This window comes from Myodes glareolus, chromosome 4 (assembly GCF_982192425.1).
Source record: "Myodes glareolus chromosome 4, mMyoGla1.1, whole genome shotgun sequence".
NCBI lineage: Eukaryota > Metazoa > Chordata > Mammalia > Rodentia > Cricetidae > Myodes > Myodes glareolus.
This window is the reverse complement of record NC_142029.1, coordinates 8749404-8765978: the sequence shown is the minus strand read 5'-3', so window position 1 is coordinate 8765978 and position 16575 is coordinate 8749404.

Here is a 16575-nt window from a genome sequence, read left to right as displayed (position 1 = left end):
AATATGAAAAGTAAGGTTTCCAAATTTATATCTTTATGAACAGTAGCCAACAGGATGCAAGGGTAAATCTCTCTGTTAGTGAAAAGGAACAGAAGAAATACTGAATGAGAATGCCTTTCCCTTGGGCCTGCTCACACTGTAGCAGACTGATTTGGGGGGCACAGAAGCCCTCTGTCACTCACATGAACACTAATGTTCACAGGTGATGTTATTGCACTGCCCCTCAAAGATAGAATCTAGAGACTACAGTTTAATCCTTTGACACTCTTTCTGTTGAGAACTGTTCCTACCCAGCTCTGACCAAATTCTAGGTTAGTGAGCAAAATGTGATTTTTTTAATAATTAAAAGTTACTTGAAACAATTATTATGCATTGGTGTGTGGGTAGAAACAAATAACTGGACTATTGCCCTTAGTAGAATGTGGAGGAAAGGAAGCTGTGCTAGTGTAGGTTCTATAGAAAGGCGTTGGGGGTGCTCAGGGGAGGACACATCAGTCAGTACAGTGTTTGCAAGTAAGACATAAGCTCAATCTCCAGACCCTATGTAAAAGTGTCAGGTATGGTAGTATGTTCTTGTGATCCCAGCGCTGGGGAGAGAGAGAGACAATCAGATCACTGGGGCTCTCTGGCTGGCTACCCTGCCTCCTTGGCAAATTCCAGGCTAGTGAGAGACCCTGTATCAAAGAGAAAAAGAATGGAATGGTGCCTGAGGCATAACAGCTGAAGGTGACTTTTGGTTTGCACATATATATATATATATATATATATATATATATATATATATATATATATATATATATATATACCCCATAGTCAGCTCAGCTTACACCTAGATGTGTGAGGCCATTCTAGATCAAGCTGCCCCGACTCCTGATCACTAATACATGAGCAAACTGGTTAAGAGCATCAAGCTGGCCCAGACTAGAGCATCTTGGGAGTTTCTCCAACTGCAGTACTATTGGTCTCTACCATTACTGGTTTGTGGAGAAATGAGAGGAAACACCAAAAAGCCCATCTTTCCCCATTTTATAACAAGTTAGAAACAATTGTCAACCATCACACATGACTGTTAGGGAGTCGGCATTAATGACTTTGAAGCATATATAAAGAGAGATGACACATTAAGAAAAAATATATTTTGGGAGAGTCCATTGAAGTGATAACTGAAAATAACTACCAATTCAAGAGTAACATTTTTAAAATAGAATATGCAGGACTGGAGAGATGGCTTGGTCAGTAAAGTGTTGGCTGTGTAAGCATGAGGACCTGAGCTTAATCCCCAGAATCAATGTAAAAATGTGAGGCTCAGTGATGCAGGAAGTTCTGGGGAGATGGAGATTGGGGACCCCTGGGATTCACTGACCAGATAGTCTATATTCTCCAAGTTGGTAAACTCCAAGCCAGTGGGAGACCCCATCTCAAAGATAAAAAGATGGATGGCACCCTTGAAAAAAGTTGGAAGGCACCAGAGGAGATGCTCAAGGTTGTCTTCTGTCATACAAACACATGTACACACACACACACACACACACACACACACACACACAAATGTATCTGCACACATACAAACATGCACTCAGGAGTATACAGACAAGGATACACTGAAGGTGAGTGAATTAAGGCTATATGCATTAGTAAAAAAAGAATCTCTTGTTGAAAAGAAAACAATAGCTCAAATGACAATTGAAATGCTTTCTTTTTAGGCACTGGATGTTTCTCAGCACAGCATCATGAACTGGACACTGATGTTTGATAAGCTGCTCAGAAAGAAGTGACCACAGATGTTATTCGATGCTCACCCCAGGCTCTATCAGTTAGTTTACAAGATCTATCACAAGACAAAGCCCACGACTGATCTTCATTTGCGGCTTTAGGAAGAGTGAGTGCGCTGAAGGACCATACAGAACAGGCAGACTTTGTAAAGTTGTCAGAGGAAAGGTGACAGTGATTTTACAAGCAGACTTGCCAGCATCTGCTCACTGGTGTTCACTGTACTTTTGAGGGGTAGCACAAGGAGTGCTTCCTTTCATATGGGACAGGTAGAGTGAGCTCGTTCTGATCAGTTTTTCCTAAAAACTGATCTGATTGGAGGCTTAGTTATTTCTGTTTACTTATTTGCTTGCTTTATTTATTTAGTGTGGTAGTTTGACAGAAAACGTCACCCAAAGGGATTGACACTATTAGGAGGTGTGGCCTTGTTGAAGAAGTGTGTCACTGTGGGGGTCTGTTTTGCTCAAGATTCCCTCAGTGTGACACTCATACCATTCTGTTGCCTGAAGGATGAGGGATTCTAAGCTCCTTCTCCAGCACCATGTCTGCCTGCATGTCGCCATGTACCACCATAATGATAATGGACTAAACCTCTGAAACTGTAAGTTTCACCCCAATGAAAGGTTTTCCTTATAAGAGTTGTCATGTTCATTGCTCCATCCAATTTTGCGAGCCCCTATTCCCCGATATGGGTGCGTGCCTCCCATATCGAACTGCGAGCTTGGAACAATGTCCTAGGAGTTAAAAACAGACACATATACACAGAGAGACCTGGATCATTTGCCCAAAAGGTAAATGTCAACTTTATTTAGCGAAATTTTAGGTTTATATACTTAGGGGCCAAAGGACGAGAACCCCCTCCCAGACGAGAGTGAGATCAAGGTGTTGGGCGCCTGGCACCGGATGGCAGGAGCTGCCGGGCAGGGGGTGCCGAGCTAGCTGCAGTGACAGGCAGGGCAGGCACCACTGTGAAAACCCTTCTTTGCAGGTGGAATTACCATGCCAATAGAGGATAAGGCTCTCTATGCTAATTCCCCTAGCCGGGGGAGCGAGCAGAGGAGATGACAGAAAGCTAGACTGGTTGGGTAAATGGTCCTGCATAGCACCTCGAGGAGCTGGGGAAAGCCTGGGATCCAACAGGTCTACCTTATTAAATATAAAACATGATGACCAGGCCTGTCTTAGGCGTGCTGGAAGCCAGGCTAGAACCTTTACCCGTCTACGGAATGTGCCCAGGTACAAACGCATCCCTGTCTTAGGTTGAGATTGCCCCTCCATGCAACCAAACCCGTCTTTGGCTCAGGTCATGCATCAACAAGTTTAGCCGGATTTAAGCTGAAAGATACTCCGAGGTGAATGCCTAATAGGACTAGCCACGCAGTGGACCTGAGTAGCCACCAGCTCTGTACCATGAAATGATGCACCAGCACACATAAACATTCCAAAAGGAGACTGTGCTTAGCACAATCGTTAAAAACCTGTTCAGAGACAGAGCCCCTTAAGCAGGGGCCAGTACCAGCGAAAAAGGCCCCTGGTAAATCTAATTAGATTAATAATAATGCCAATTAGCAAATCTTGTATACCAGGGTCCAGGAAGACAACAAAAAGCCTATTTTGTGACCAGCAGAGGTCAAAAACCCATTTCCAGTCCGTAGAGATAAACTGCAGTACTCAATTGTAAATTTAGCTCAGTTTCAATGGCCATGGCATTTCAGCCTGCCTCGGCAAGGTTTCTGCAGCGCATAGCAGGAGCTGCTGACAGGATAGGGGCAGGCACGGCAATGACTGACAGATCAAGGCAGAACAAGGGTAGGGAGCGGGGGAAAGGGTAAAATCAGGTGCTGGATTGTTTCTCAGGAATCCGCCATCTCTGTGGCAGGCAGGCCAGCGTCGGCGGGACTTTCCGGTTTTGTCTCGTCTTTAGGTCTTTGGGCGGAAGAATCCATGGTCCGTACCAGTTGCTCTGGGACCCAAATGGGGTGATCCGCGTCCTGTGGAAACATACATACAGCTCCTCTCCCAAATTAATACATGAACTGGACCATACTACATTAGTACATGACCTGGACCATGCCAGACATCATCGGCTAGATGAGGCAAATCCTGCCGGCCTGTGCCATCATAACCAGCTCCCCTCTCCAGTTTCTGGGGGCGGAACTGTTTAGGAACTTAACTACAACCAGGCTGGCCTTGGACATACAGAGATCTGTAGGTCTGTCTCCAAGGAGCTGGGATAGGAGGCATGTGCCTCCATTGTCCCCCACGGGGCCGCTGTCTGTCACAGCGGCCGCGGGGGCCAAGTGCGTGCTCCGCTCCCTCCCTGTGCCGCTTGACTCCAGCCCACTTGTGGGCTCCGCTCTGTGAGGCTCTGCAGCTTGGCCTGGCCTGCCACAATGAACACAATTTCTAGATCTATCTCTGCCCGGAACTTCCCTAGGGGTATAAGCGGTCGCCTCTTCCATCACAGGGGGAGTATCCACGTCTCTGCATAGGTGGGTAAATCATCTAAGCTCCTGTTTCTATGTGAGCGTAGAATCTCTCGGCAGAATCTGTTAGCATTTTTATAGGCTAATAGTTTTATTACTGACATGGATGGATTTATATCCCCAAGAGCACGATTACCCATCTCTAAAAGGTGGTCAATGAACTCAGAATAAGGCTCTGTAGGTCCTTGTACAATTTTTGAAAGCTGCTCCCCTATTCTAGCATTGGGCAGAGTTTTCCAGGCCTTGATTGCCGTGGCAGCAATTTGAGCATAAACCGCGGGATCGTAGGTATTCTGTGCTGTAAGGTCAGAATATTGACCCTCACCAAGTAGCATGTCAAGGTTATGCTGGGGAAAACCTGCGGTGGCATTATGCCACGTGGTCTCCTTGCAATTTTTTCGCATGTCACCCCTTCACAGCAAATAATCCCCCCCGGGAGACAGGCCTTGCAAAGTTGTGTCCAATCGCTGGGTGTGAGGTTAAGTTTAGCAAAGGACTCCAGCAACGCCACAGTAAAAGACGCATGAGCCCCGTAGGCAACAACCGCCTCTTTCAGTTGCTTGACATCCTTAAAGGCCAGAGAGTCAAGCTGTCTGATTCTATGTACTTGCTGACCAATAGTCTCCTCAGCAGGATAAATCGGCCTTTCTCTACCTAGATTATTAGGTCCGTCTAACATCTCTCGAGTTCCTGCCTCTAGGTCTATAGGGGCGAGAGCCGTAGCATAACGGTTTTGGGTGACAAAAAATGTTTTTTGTGGCAGAAGTCTCACAGGGAGATCTCTGTTAGCGGCCCTGCCTTCCTCTTTTTTTTTAGCTGTTTGGTTAGAAGTGTGATTTTGCCTTCTAATATTTCCTCTTTCTCTTTTAAATTCTCAATGCTTTTGATTTCTTGCTCCTCAAAACTCCTGATAGAGCTCGTAGATTCTACTTTCTGAATCTCCTCAAGGGTTTTGTTCAAAACCTCTAACTGTTCCTTCATTATTACATCCTCACTGAGGAGGGCATCTCTGATAAGACACCATAGCGAATAGATCGCTAGGGGGAAGGCTCTAGCTCCCCGTTCTCTCTGTGCAATACAAAGGTCAGCCCTGACTTGTTCCCAGTCCGCAATATTAAAACCTCCTGTTAATGAGAACCAAGGACTGAACTCTGAAATCGTCTTTATGATCTCCTGTGCTGTGTCTATTCTGATCTTGGCATCTAGCCTCCCTACAAGATCCAACACCTGGTTTGCTAAACGGTCTTCTAATGCCGGAACAGACAAATCGGCACCCATTTTTCTGAAACCAAGCCAATTCACCCTCCTTGCATACTTACACACTTACGATGCTGGCCAGCCTTTTTGAGGGTGACTCCCATGGGGTCATACCTCCCCAAAGCTCTCGCGGGTGAGTTCGCAGATGAGCAGAATGCAGCTGTTTTTTCTCCGATCCCACTGGGGCCTCCAGATGTTCCACCCAATTCTGTGAGCCCCTATCCCCCGATATGAGTGCGCACTTTCCGTATTGAGCCACGAGCTTGGAACAATGTCCTAGGAGTTAAAAACAGACACACACACAGAGACCTAGATCATTTGCCCAAAAGGTAAATGTCAACTTTATTCAGTGAAATTTCAGGTTTATATACTTAGGGGCCAAAGTACGATAACCCCCTCCCAGCCAGGAGTGAGATCAAGGTGTTGGGCGCCTGGCGCCGGATGACAGGAGCTGCCGGGCAGGGGTTGCCGAGCTAGCTGCAGTGACAGACATGGCAGGCTGCGAGAACCCTTCTTTGTAGGTGGAATTACCATGCCAATAGAGGATAAGGCTCTCTATGCTAATTCCGTTAGCCGGTGGAGCGAGCACAGGAGATGACAGGAAGCTAGACTGGTTGGGTAAATAGTCCTGCATAGCACCTAGAGGAGCCAGGAAAGACCTGGGATCCAACAGTTCATAGTGTCTCTTCACAGCAATAGAAACCCAAACTAAAATAGTTAGTTAGTTAGTTAGCTAGTTAGTTAGTTAGTTAGCTTTCTGAGGCAGGGTTTCTCTGTGTAGCCCTGGCTGTCTTGGAACTCACTCTGCAGACCAGGCTGGCCTTGAACTCACAGAGATCCTCCTGCCTCTGCCTCCTAAGTGCTGGGTTTAAAGGTGTGTACCACCATACCTGGGGACTTAGCTGGCTTTAAAGCTTTCCTTTGGTGGCACAACTCCCATGTGACTTGAATGCTCTGTGGTGGCCCAGGGCAGGAACTTGATTCACAGCACTAGCTTTCCTTCTTTTGCTGGATCACAGTCTTTGAAAGACTGATCAAAATTTGTGGTAGGGAAGATGGTTCCATGGGCAAAAGAGTTGCTGAGCTATTCTGAGGACCTGAGCTTAGATCCCCAAATCCATATGAAGCTAAGCATGGCGGCGTGTGTCTACAATCTCAGTTTCTACAGCAAGATGTGGGGAGGAAGAGGCAGAAAATCCTTAGAAGTTCATGTACCAGCTAGCCTGGTGCACACAGCACTGAACAACACAGAGACCTTGCTCACAATAGAAGGCAAGAATGTACCAGCTAGCCTGGTGCACACAACACTGAACAACACAGAGACCCTGCTCACAATAGAAGGCAAGAATGTACTAGCTAGCCTGGTGTGCACAGCAATGAACAACACAGACCCCAGTCATGGTGGAAGACAAGGACCAACATGCAAGGTTATCCTCTGGCCTTCCCAAGCTTACCATGGCATACACATGACCATACTCATACACATGAACATTTAGATACACGCACACAAATGCACACAAATCCAAACAAAAATGTGAAAGTGTTTATATGGCAATAATATCTCTGCTTAATGAATCACCTTGCATAACAAGCTGTTGTGTTTTCATTCTGGTCAACAATGGAGTGTATTGTATGTAGGTATCTCAGTGATGCAAGACATCAACCTTTTTTTTCAGCTTTAAGAAACAGGAAAGGAAAGCAAACACCCAGAATATGGTCATATTGAAGATTTTCAGAAGATTTATTTGTTACATTAATAATGTATATGGTCCCCTGTTTCCATGCGCTCAGGGATGGCATGTAGGGGATTATTTATTTTCACTCTGTCAGGTCTCAGGAGCACTGAAATGCCATAGGGTATGCACCTAATTATTTCGATATGTCCTGAAGTCTGCACTATGGGGACATCTACAGAGCTTAGAGATGCATCCTTGTCTACTGCTGAGCCATTTCTGACACTGACCTTTGAGTATTTATGGGCATAGGCCTGTGTGTGGTGCCTGTGGGGACTAAAGATCAACCTGGGCATCATTTCTTAGGAACCATCCACCTTGGTTTTGGAGACAGGGACTTAAGCCATGCCAATTCTGTGAGGCTGGCTGCTGGCAAGACTAAGATCCACCTGACTCTGTCTCTCCTATAATGGATTACAAGGCTATGCCCACTTCTTTCAGCTTCTAGCTGGGTGCTGGGCATCAATCTAATGTTCAGAAACGTGTGCAGCAAGCACTTTTTCAATTTGCCTGTCTTCTCCTTGGCCTGAGACTGTGAACTTCCCTGGGGCAGACAGGGAAGGACTTCAAGGACTGTGATCACTTCCTATCGGGGAGTTTCACACTGGGGAACGAGTCTACCTCTTCTTGTCTTCTTGCACCTCTGCCCTCTGGTGGGGATGCTGCACCAGACTCTGCTGTGCAGCTACCTGTGGCTATAGGTCAGAGGTAAAACTCTCCTCTCTGCAGGTCTGCTCTTTCTGTCCAGCGGTGCTTGCATCTCTCTTCTCTAGTGTGAGGCTTAGATCAGTGACGAGTTTTGGTCAATAGGAAGCCATCAAGCGTGTCAAAAGCTCAGGTGGTTTGTATGGTTGGATTGATTCTTTAATTCTTTGGTTATTGAAGAATTTGTCGAGACAGCCTCGGTCTGGTTCAGAACTGCAACTGACCTACTCATGTCTACAGCCCAGCTACCTGAGATGATGGTTCACATCCTTGAGAGAGAAACAAATGTTTAAATATCATCTAAAGGCTAGCAGACACAGCCCAGCCCAACTAATATAAATTTCAAGTTGGAAAACTCAGAGCCACACAGTTTCATGCAGAATATAGTCTGAGAAAGTTTGCTAAATCCCTTCGACATACAATTATGACATATCTATCTTACAGTTTTGAAACAGGTTGACAATATCTGGTAGATCTTACAGGTTTCCAATTTCCTCTCATCATACAGCTTTTAAAGAAATGAAAATTGGGGTCTTTCTTTAGATGGTGCCTGGCATTCTGTTTCTCTCATTTTCAACACGTAATTTCCAAAAGGGTCAAAGGACAACTCCTATACAGATTTAGAGTGAGTGTGTGCCAACCATTCAGCCAGCTTACTGATGTGCAAACAAGTTAGATAGTGACATGACTTTCGGGCCACAGGAAGGGCAGTTCGTTGTAGCCATTACCAAGAGGACTGTTAGGATGCTTGCGGAACTGAGTGACGTTCCACAGGGAAATACAAACAAGCTTGGGGGGGGGTCTCTTCTCTGCTGGACTCGGGGAGGAAATGGAAAGCAACCAAACGGGGACAGCAATGGCTGCTCACAGCCTACCACTGTCACTTACAGTTTGGAGCCTTCTCAGGACAGGAGGAGGGGGAAAGAGACCCTTTGGGTATGGCACAGAGAAGCTGTGGATGGCCTATTAGGAAGCGAGGTCTTCCCTGTGATTGGTTAGGGGCATACATTTGAGTTTCTCTGATTGGCTGTACTTAGACCTGTCAGTGACTGATCTCCATTGCTGAGCAGCCATGGGGTTGTTGTTTGGCTTCTTGGATTGTTACCCCAGACAGTGGTCTAGTTTCCTAGAAATCAGCTTGGCTGTATATCTGGAGCAGGCTGGCCTCCAGGGCTGGACACTCTACATAATGAGTTGGTTTCCTGAACTGATCTCTGCGGTGCCTGGGTCAGAGTAACATTTTTATACGTGGCCTGGCAAGCATACATTTGCGTATCCCATCTGTCAGTGGTTAGCTCTACCAGTTGACAGGAAACTCCAGTGCTTGGGTTCCATTCAAATAAATGGCAAGTCAAGTACATACTCCACGGGAAAAGAAATGACCCTCTATATAGAAATAGCCAACACTATGAGATATTGAAAAGACACCCAGCTTCCTCTCTACCCTGTTTCTAAGATCTGTGTAATTTTAAAACACCTCCGTATTAGTAAAGGATAGAAACAGGAAACTGGGAACAATATGTACAATTTCGGACAAAGTAGTAATCGCATAAGACACAGCCTTTCAGTCCTGTCAACAACAATCGAACCCAGTAGGAAAGAGCAGGACTCCCAGGGTCTGTGCTGGATGCAGGCTGAAGAACACTTTCTAATCTGCTCTACCAAGCATGACATTTGTAGTTTTAAGTCTTTGTCTCATTCACTCCTGTCGTCTGTTTCTCAATTGGTTCTCGATTGAAAAGTCAGAGAAACAGATCTTGTCTGTTTCTTTCTGCTCGCGTCTTAACACTAATTACTTCTTACAAGATATCATTCAATGAACGGAGAGATAGGATCTATATCCCAGGCTCTTGTGATCATTGAAACAAGAGAGACCGACACACAGACCTCTTTTGATTCTTCCCTTGTCAGAGTAGGATCCAGAACAACCATTTCCTGCTCTTAAAATCTTATTTTGAGCAAATATCTCAAAATCCTCAATTTCGTTATAGTAGATGTCCAAACTTCTCTTTTCCCAAATCGTAGACGGTAGAATCACATAGCTACTTTTGAGTGTCATGGATGTGGTATTGCTGTTCTATCTACACTACACATAATGTTGTTAACTTTGGTGGATATCTAATTATGAATCAGTATTTTATAAGATGGCAGGATAGTAGTAACATTTTTTAAATTTGTTTTTATTTTATGTGTATGAGTGTTTGTCTCTGTGCGTATAGGTATCATATGCATGCAACGCCACCAGAGGAGGAAGAGGGCTCCAGATCCCTCTGGAACTGGATTTACAGATGGTTGGTTGTGCCCGGAACAGAACCTGGGTCCTCTGTAAGAGCAGTTAGTGCTCTTATCCAATGTGCATCTCCAGCCCCTGAGATGCTGTTTTAACATGAAAAGTCTCAAAAATATACTACTGACTTCAACATAAGTTGGATAAACCGGTTTTGATCATAAGACAACAACAAATTCATATTTATATTTGAAATGTTATTTCTCCTGTGTTTTTTCAAGAGTAATTATTAGGTAGCTTGCTGAATTCTGCCGTGACATTTAAGGCCAAATGTCAGCCATAAGGTTGTCCACTAGGTGTCACTGCATTCCCACATCGAAAGGGTGCCTTTGGCATTCATCTGGTGACAAAAAAACTGTTCAGGTTACTAGGAAGATGTCCCCAAGGATGCTCCCATACAAGAATGCCCAGAATTTTTTTTTCCATGCAAGACAGGCTCAAATTGCTTTGGTCATTGACTGGTGGATGCCCAGAGGCTCTTCGTTTCCATAATTTCTTGTTTACCCCTCATTAAGCACGGCAGGCTCCTACAGAATGGGTGCAGATAATCAATGCTGTGTTGTACTTTGTTAAGTTAATGACATCGAACAGAACTCAATGCCAAGGCCATCTGACACACCAATGAATGGGTCTCTCAATCACGTGTTTCATGTTTAAGGGCCCCCCACTGTCAACTGTTGAACATCCAATGACTATTGCCAGATTGTCCTCAATTTCTAGACTATCAGCCTCTGGAACTCAATGGTAGCCTCAAAATATATTTCAGTGTGTATAAAAGGTGATGCAGAGGGCCCGCCTGGGTAAAGGGAGACGTGGGGAGCAAAGGCCAGCATAAATGTGTGTGCCCAGAGAGAAAGGAGGCCTTGCAGAAGGAGCAGGCCCTGTCCTATGGGAAGCCAATCTTTTGTGCTAGAAAGAAAATTCTCAGCTGCTGCTTTTCCTGGGTAAACAACAGTGGGGAAGCTCTACAAAATGCTCCCCGGGGTCCTAAGAGAGACAAACCTCAGGCCCTTCAATACAGACATGATAGTGCTGAAAGTCAAGTCTCCTGTACCCCAGAAGAGGTTGGCAGTGTGGCAGAACTCTAGATTTGCCCCTAGGGTTGTCTCCAAAGGATCGCCAGTATCTTTCTTCCCATCCATGCTTACTCCCCTCCTGTAACAGATTTCTAGTGTCTTCTCCTAAGCCTACAGAAAAGGCTAGAGGAGGGAGGGAAACTGAGGCAGGCAGACACAACATATTCCGAAGAGAACAGTTAGAAGATGGGAAGAATACGGGGAGTGTTTCCTGAGTCTTCAGTCAAAGGGCTTAGGTCGCAATTGACCCACGTTACCTCACGTGGTAAGGTTCTTTCACCAGTTTGAGATGCAAAGTAAATTCACTTCAAAATTGCTCTTGAGGCTATAATATATGGATATAAAACTGAATACATAAACATATGGCTTGATGAACTATCCCAGCATGTGCTATCCCAGCATGTGCCCCTTTTATCCAGTTGCTTAGCAAGAACCTAGCTGCTACTGGGTCCTCAGAAATCCATCCTGGTATTTGTATTAGCTAAGGTTCTTTAGAGGGGCATGACCAGTGGAAGAGATACCAGTATGTATCTAGATTTATATTATATTATACTATAGGAGGTTTTCTAGAATGGCTTGTGACCAATGAACCTAAGGAGTCCGGCAGCAACTGTCTGCATGCTGTAGAAGTGGAGAACTCAGTCTAGCAAGCTGGAGGCCCTGGCAAATCCAATACGGTGTCGAATGGCACCAACAGCAGAGCTAATGGTTGGCCCACAAACTTCCAGGATTCTCCAGTCTCCCTGTAGGAGCTTTGGCATTACAGACCTATGCTATTAATTCTGGCTTTATGCGGATGCTAGGGATCTGACCTCGGACCTTCATTCTTGCACAGGAACCGCTTTTCCCCGCTGAGCCACCTCCCCAGCCCGGGGTGCTGCTCTTGCCGTGTTTGCTTGTGCATGGACCTCTTCACGATCAAGATGTGCAACAAGCTAGTCAGTTAGGTCAGGTGACCTGCTGCCCTCAGATTCTTGTAGGCAGTACCAACGGCCAGCTGACCTCTGATCTATTCCCCCAAACAGGTCTTTCTGACTCTCAAGGTAGAGTCAACTCTCTTACACTGAGTTTTTCTGAGTTCTTTGCTGATTTTGCTGCGACATGACCATGGCTTATGCCAGAGACTGTGTCTAAATATTGGGGTCTGGATGTTCCACCCTAAATGTGGCAGCTTGCCATACTCACTACCGTACTTGCCACACAGAGTACCGTACTTGAAGAAAATCAAAGAGATTTCTGAAGCAGCCAAAGGCACTCTGGTCTTTCCAACCTTTTTTTCTCAAATGTCAATTGTTGCACTGCTCATAATAGCCAAGAGATGATGTCAATGTTGGTGCCCATTGACAGACAAGTGGATAAGGAAAACACCACACACACATACACACACATACACACACACACACCACACAGTGGAGTTTATTCAGCAGTAAATAAAAATAAAGCTATGTCATCTGCAGGAAAATGAATGAAGCTAGAAATCATCATAATCATCATATTTTACTCTGTTTTCTCTGTTTTGTCCCATATATGGTGTGTGTGTGTGTGTGTGTGTGTGTGTGTGTGTGTGAGAGAGAGAGAGAGAGAGAGAGAGAGAGAGAGAGAGAGAGAGAGGAAAGTATCGAAGTAAAAAGGGACTATCTTGGAAAAGAAGAGAAAGGGGGGTCTTGGAGGTAAATGCATTCAAAGTACAAGATGAACTTGAGTGAAAATGCTTTAATGACACAAATCACTATGTACAATGAATATATAGACTAAAGCAGACAAGTGAAGGGTAGACAGTTGGAAGGTAGACAGATGAATAGATAGATGGATAGATGGATAGATGGATAGATAGATAGACATATGGAAAAAAGAGATGATAGACAGGTGGACAGATAGATGGAAATAGGAAAATAGCTAACTAGCTGGATGATTAGATGATAGATGTATATATATATATACATATATATATACATATATATATATATATACTTATATCTGATAGATAAACAGGTAGATCAACAGATGGACAGACAAATGATAAAGATAGCTAGGTGGATGATGGATAGATAGATAGGAGATAGATAGATAGGAGATAGATAGATAGGTAGATAGATAGATAGATAGATAGATAGATAGATAGATAGATAGATAGATAGATAGATAGATGGTTGATAGGTTCATGGCAGATAGGTGGATGTGGACAGATAACTGACACACTTTCCTTCAATGAAAATGCATGGTTTTCTCTTGTCAATCTGTTTGTTTTAGTATTGGGGAGACAGTGATCCCCTCTCTTCCTTCCATACATGCCTGGGAACCTGGGACCACAATGCTGAATGTGCTCTTGTTATTCTCAGAACACTCCTGGATGTGTGTGAGTTCAGATGAACATATGAAGGAGGTGGTGCCCACCTACACGTGCTATCAACTTTCACTTCTGAGCCTGGAGATACCAGGACATTTCCCAGCGGTAAAAGGCCTGTTCTCTTTTTGCACAATTTAATGGAAAGAAAAGCATTGCACAAGCAGGTCTAATACTTACTAATAGCCATCAAGTTGCAAAGTGATGTGTATGGCATAGTACCCCTTATGTAAAGTCTAAATCCTAAAAAACCTTGACCTATTTTACTGACAAATCTTAAAAATTGACCTTGGATGGGAAACCTAGTAGTTTCAGGAGACTGGTGACCCTCGTGCGGTGTAGCTGTAGTTTGGGGAAGTGCTGGCAGTACTGGAGACAAATACCATGATCAATAGCAACTTGGGAAGGAAAGGGTTTATCTGACCTCTAGCTTACATTCCATCATGATGTGAAGTCAGGGCAGGAACTGAAACAGGGACGATGAAGAAACTTTGCTCACTGACTTGTTCCCCACGGCTTGCTCAGCTTGCTCTCTTATACAGTGCGGAACACCTAGTGAAACACCCACAGTGGGCTGGGTCCTCTTACATCGATTGTCAGTTAAGAAAATCCCCCACAGGCAGGCTCACAGGCCAGTCTGATTCAAATATTCTTCAACTAAGTTTCCCCCTTTCTAGGTGATTCCAGGTGTGTGTCAAAATAAGAAGTATAAAAAGGTCAAGTAGGAAGCCCCTAGATTCCCTCTCAAGTATCAAAGAATAAAAGCAAAAAAAGAAAAGACGAGCCTGGAGCTCTAACCCTAGCAAATTGTTTCTGGTAGTTTCCAGTGTTGGGATGGTGGGTGGTGTGAGTGTGCTGAGCTAGAGGGAGGCAAATGGCACATTGTTCTTTATTCTTAGTCATTTTTCAAATGCTCAAAATATTCTGGGACATACCATTGTGGCATAAAAATGATTTTGAACGACATTTGAAATTCAGGACAGGCAGAATGAAGAAGCTGTGTCTGGTACAGCACCCAGACCTTGACCTCCTCTGTCTAAGGAAGGCAATGGTGCCTGAAGGAGTTGTATCTCTGCTGAAGGGATGTGCCTCCAGTTGGGAGTTGGGGGCAAGAGGGGCCAGGAAGGCTCTGCCATGAGAGATGCACTAAACACCATCACGAACTAGCCTCCCACTCTCTCCTGCTTTCCTAAGGACCAATTTGTTCTCCCCAAGGTCATTCATTTTTTCAGAAGCGTCTTTTCTCTTCCTAAGGTGGTAGACGAACCTCATAGTCTAGCTGCATCTTCAAGCTTCCTGTTCTGTGAGATAAACCTGGTTCTGTGGATGAACCCTGTCCTTTCTCCAGGAAATCTGCCTCTTTGTGTGATGTGTAGGCTCCCAGTTACAGAGCAATAAAAAGTTGAAGACAAATGTTTCATCTCAGACATTACCTGATTTTTCTGCCTATTTCGACTGAATAAATAAATAAGAATAAATAATGAATAAAGGGTGAGAGGAAAAGTAGACTTTGGTTAACAAAGGTACAGAGTGTCTCATTCAGAACAAGCCAAAGTAAAACAGGAATGGGTTCCCTGCAGATCTGTTGCCCTGTGGGAACTGACAGCTTATTTCCAGTTCCTTCCAGCTTGCTTGCAACTCCTGTCCTCCCAGGCTGTAGGTTGTAGCATGTGTGTGCCCTCACACTGGGTTCTGTGGCTCCAGGATGTTAAAGTGCTTGTCACACAAGCATAAGACCCGACTTCTCCCTCAGAATCAGCCTGAGCCCTCAGAATCAGCCTGCGAAAGCCAGGTGTGGCACATGTGTTTGAAATCCCAATGCTGGTGTGTGTGTGTGTGTGTGTGTGTGTGCGCGCGCACGCGCGCGCGTGCGTGCAGAAGTGAATCCCTAGAGCTTAACTGCCTTAACAGTCTAGCTCACATGTGAAGGTGGATGCTAAAAAGTAATCCCACACTAGCTCGGAATTGAGTATAATAAAGGGTTATTTATTTAGGGGTAGACTCACAGATCACAGCCCTCTGCACTAACAGGGAACAGGAATCAAATCTTGCAACCAGAAGAGCTCGCTCACTCGTGCTTTGCATCGGCATTTATAGTATAAGAGGCCATGCCCAAGTGGGTTGGTATTTTAAAGGCTACTGGCTGAAGGAGTTCCTACGGTGCCTCCCCCTTTTGTTTAAATAAGAGAGTTCTAAGCCTAACACAAAATTATATACAAAAAGAATAAATATCAACTATAAAAACAATATCAAGCAAGAAATATATGATAAATGTTTCAATAATTATCCTATCCTCAGGAGACTAAGCCCTGTATTAGAAATAACTTGGCCAAGTCATGAGAGGAAAGTAACTATGACTATTTAGTCTTAAATTCCATCAAAGACCTGGGAAGGGAAATAATATTATTGAGTAAGCAGGAAGTGCAATCAAGCAGCTTCCAAAATGTGCAGTAGATGACAGAGACAACTGGCTACCTGGGCAATCACCTAAAGTCTCATTTACAACATTGGAGCAACCAACTTTGGCTAAGGCCTAGAGTAACTGACAGACCATTTTCAGAGACAGGAAATTTTTCAAAACTGTCTTTCCCTGTCTTGGCAAGATTTGACAGTCTTTTTTCTTGGTCCTACTTGTCCTGTCCAGTTATCATGCATTTTATCAGTGGTTGATGCATGGGCAATCATCACTAATAATAATAGTGTGAGTAAGCTCACACTAATCTACCTATTATCCTATCCAATTTCCCTCTTTTTTCAAAGAGATCCCTGATCCTACATAATTTCCACCCCAACCCCCAATACTATACCAATTATAATCAGTCCCTAATTGATGTCCCTAACCCTGAAAACAAGCTTTGTTGGGAGAAGGGATGTCATCTTCAATAATTACTTCCAGCTGTCATGGGGGCAATGTTCT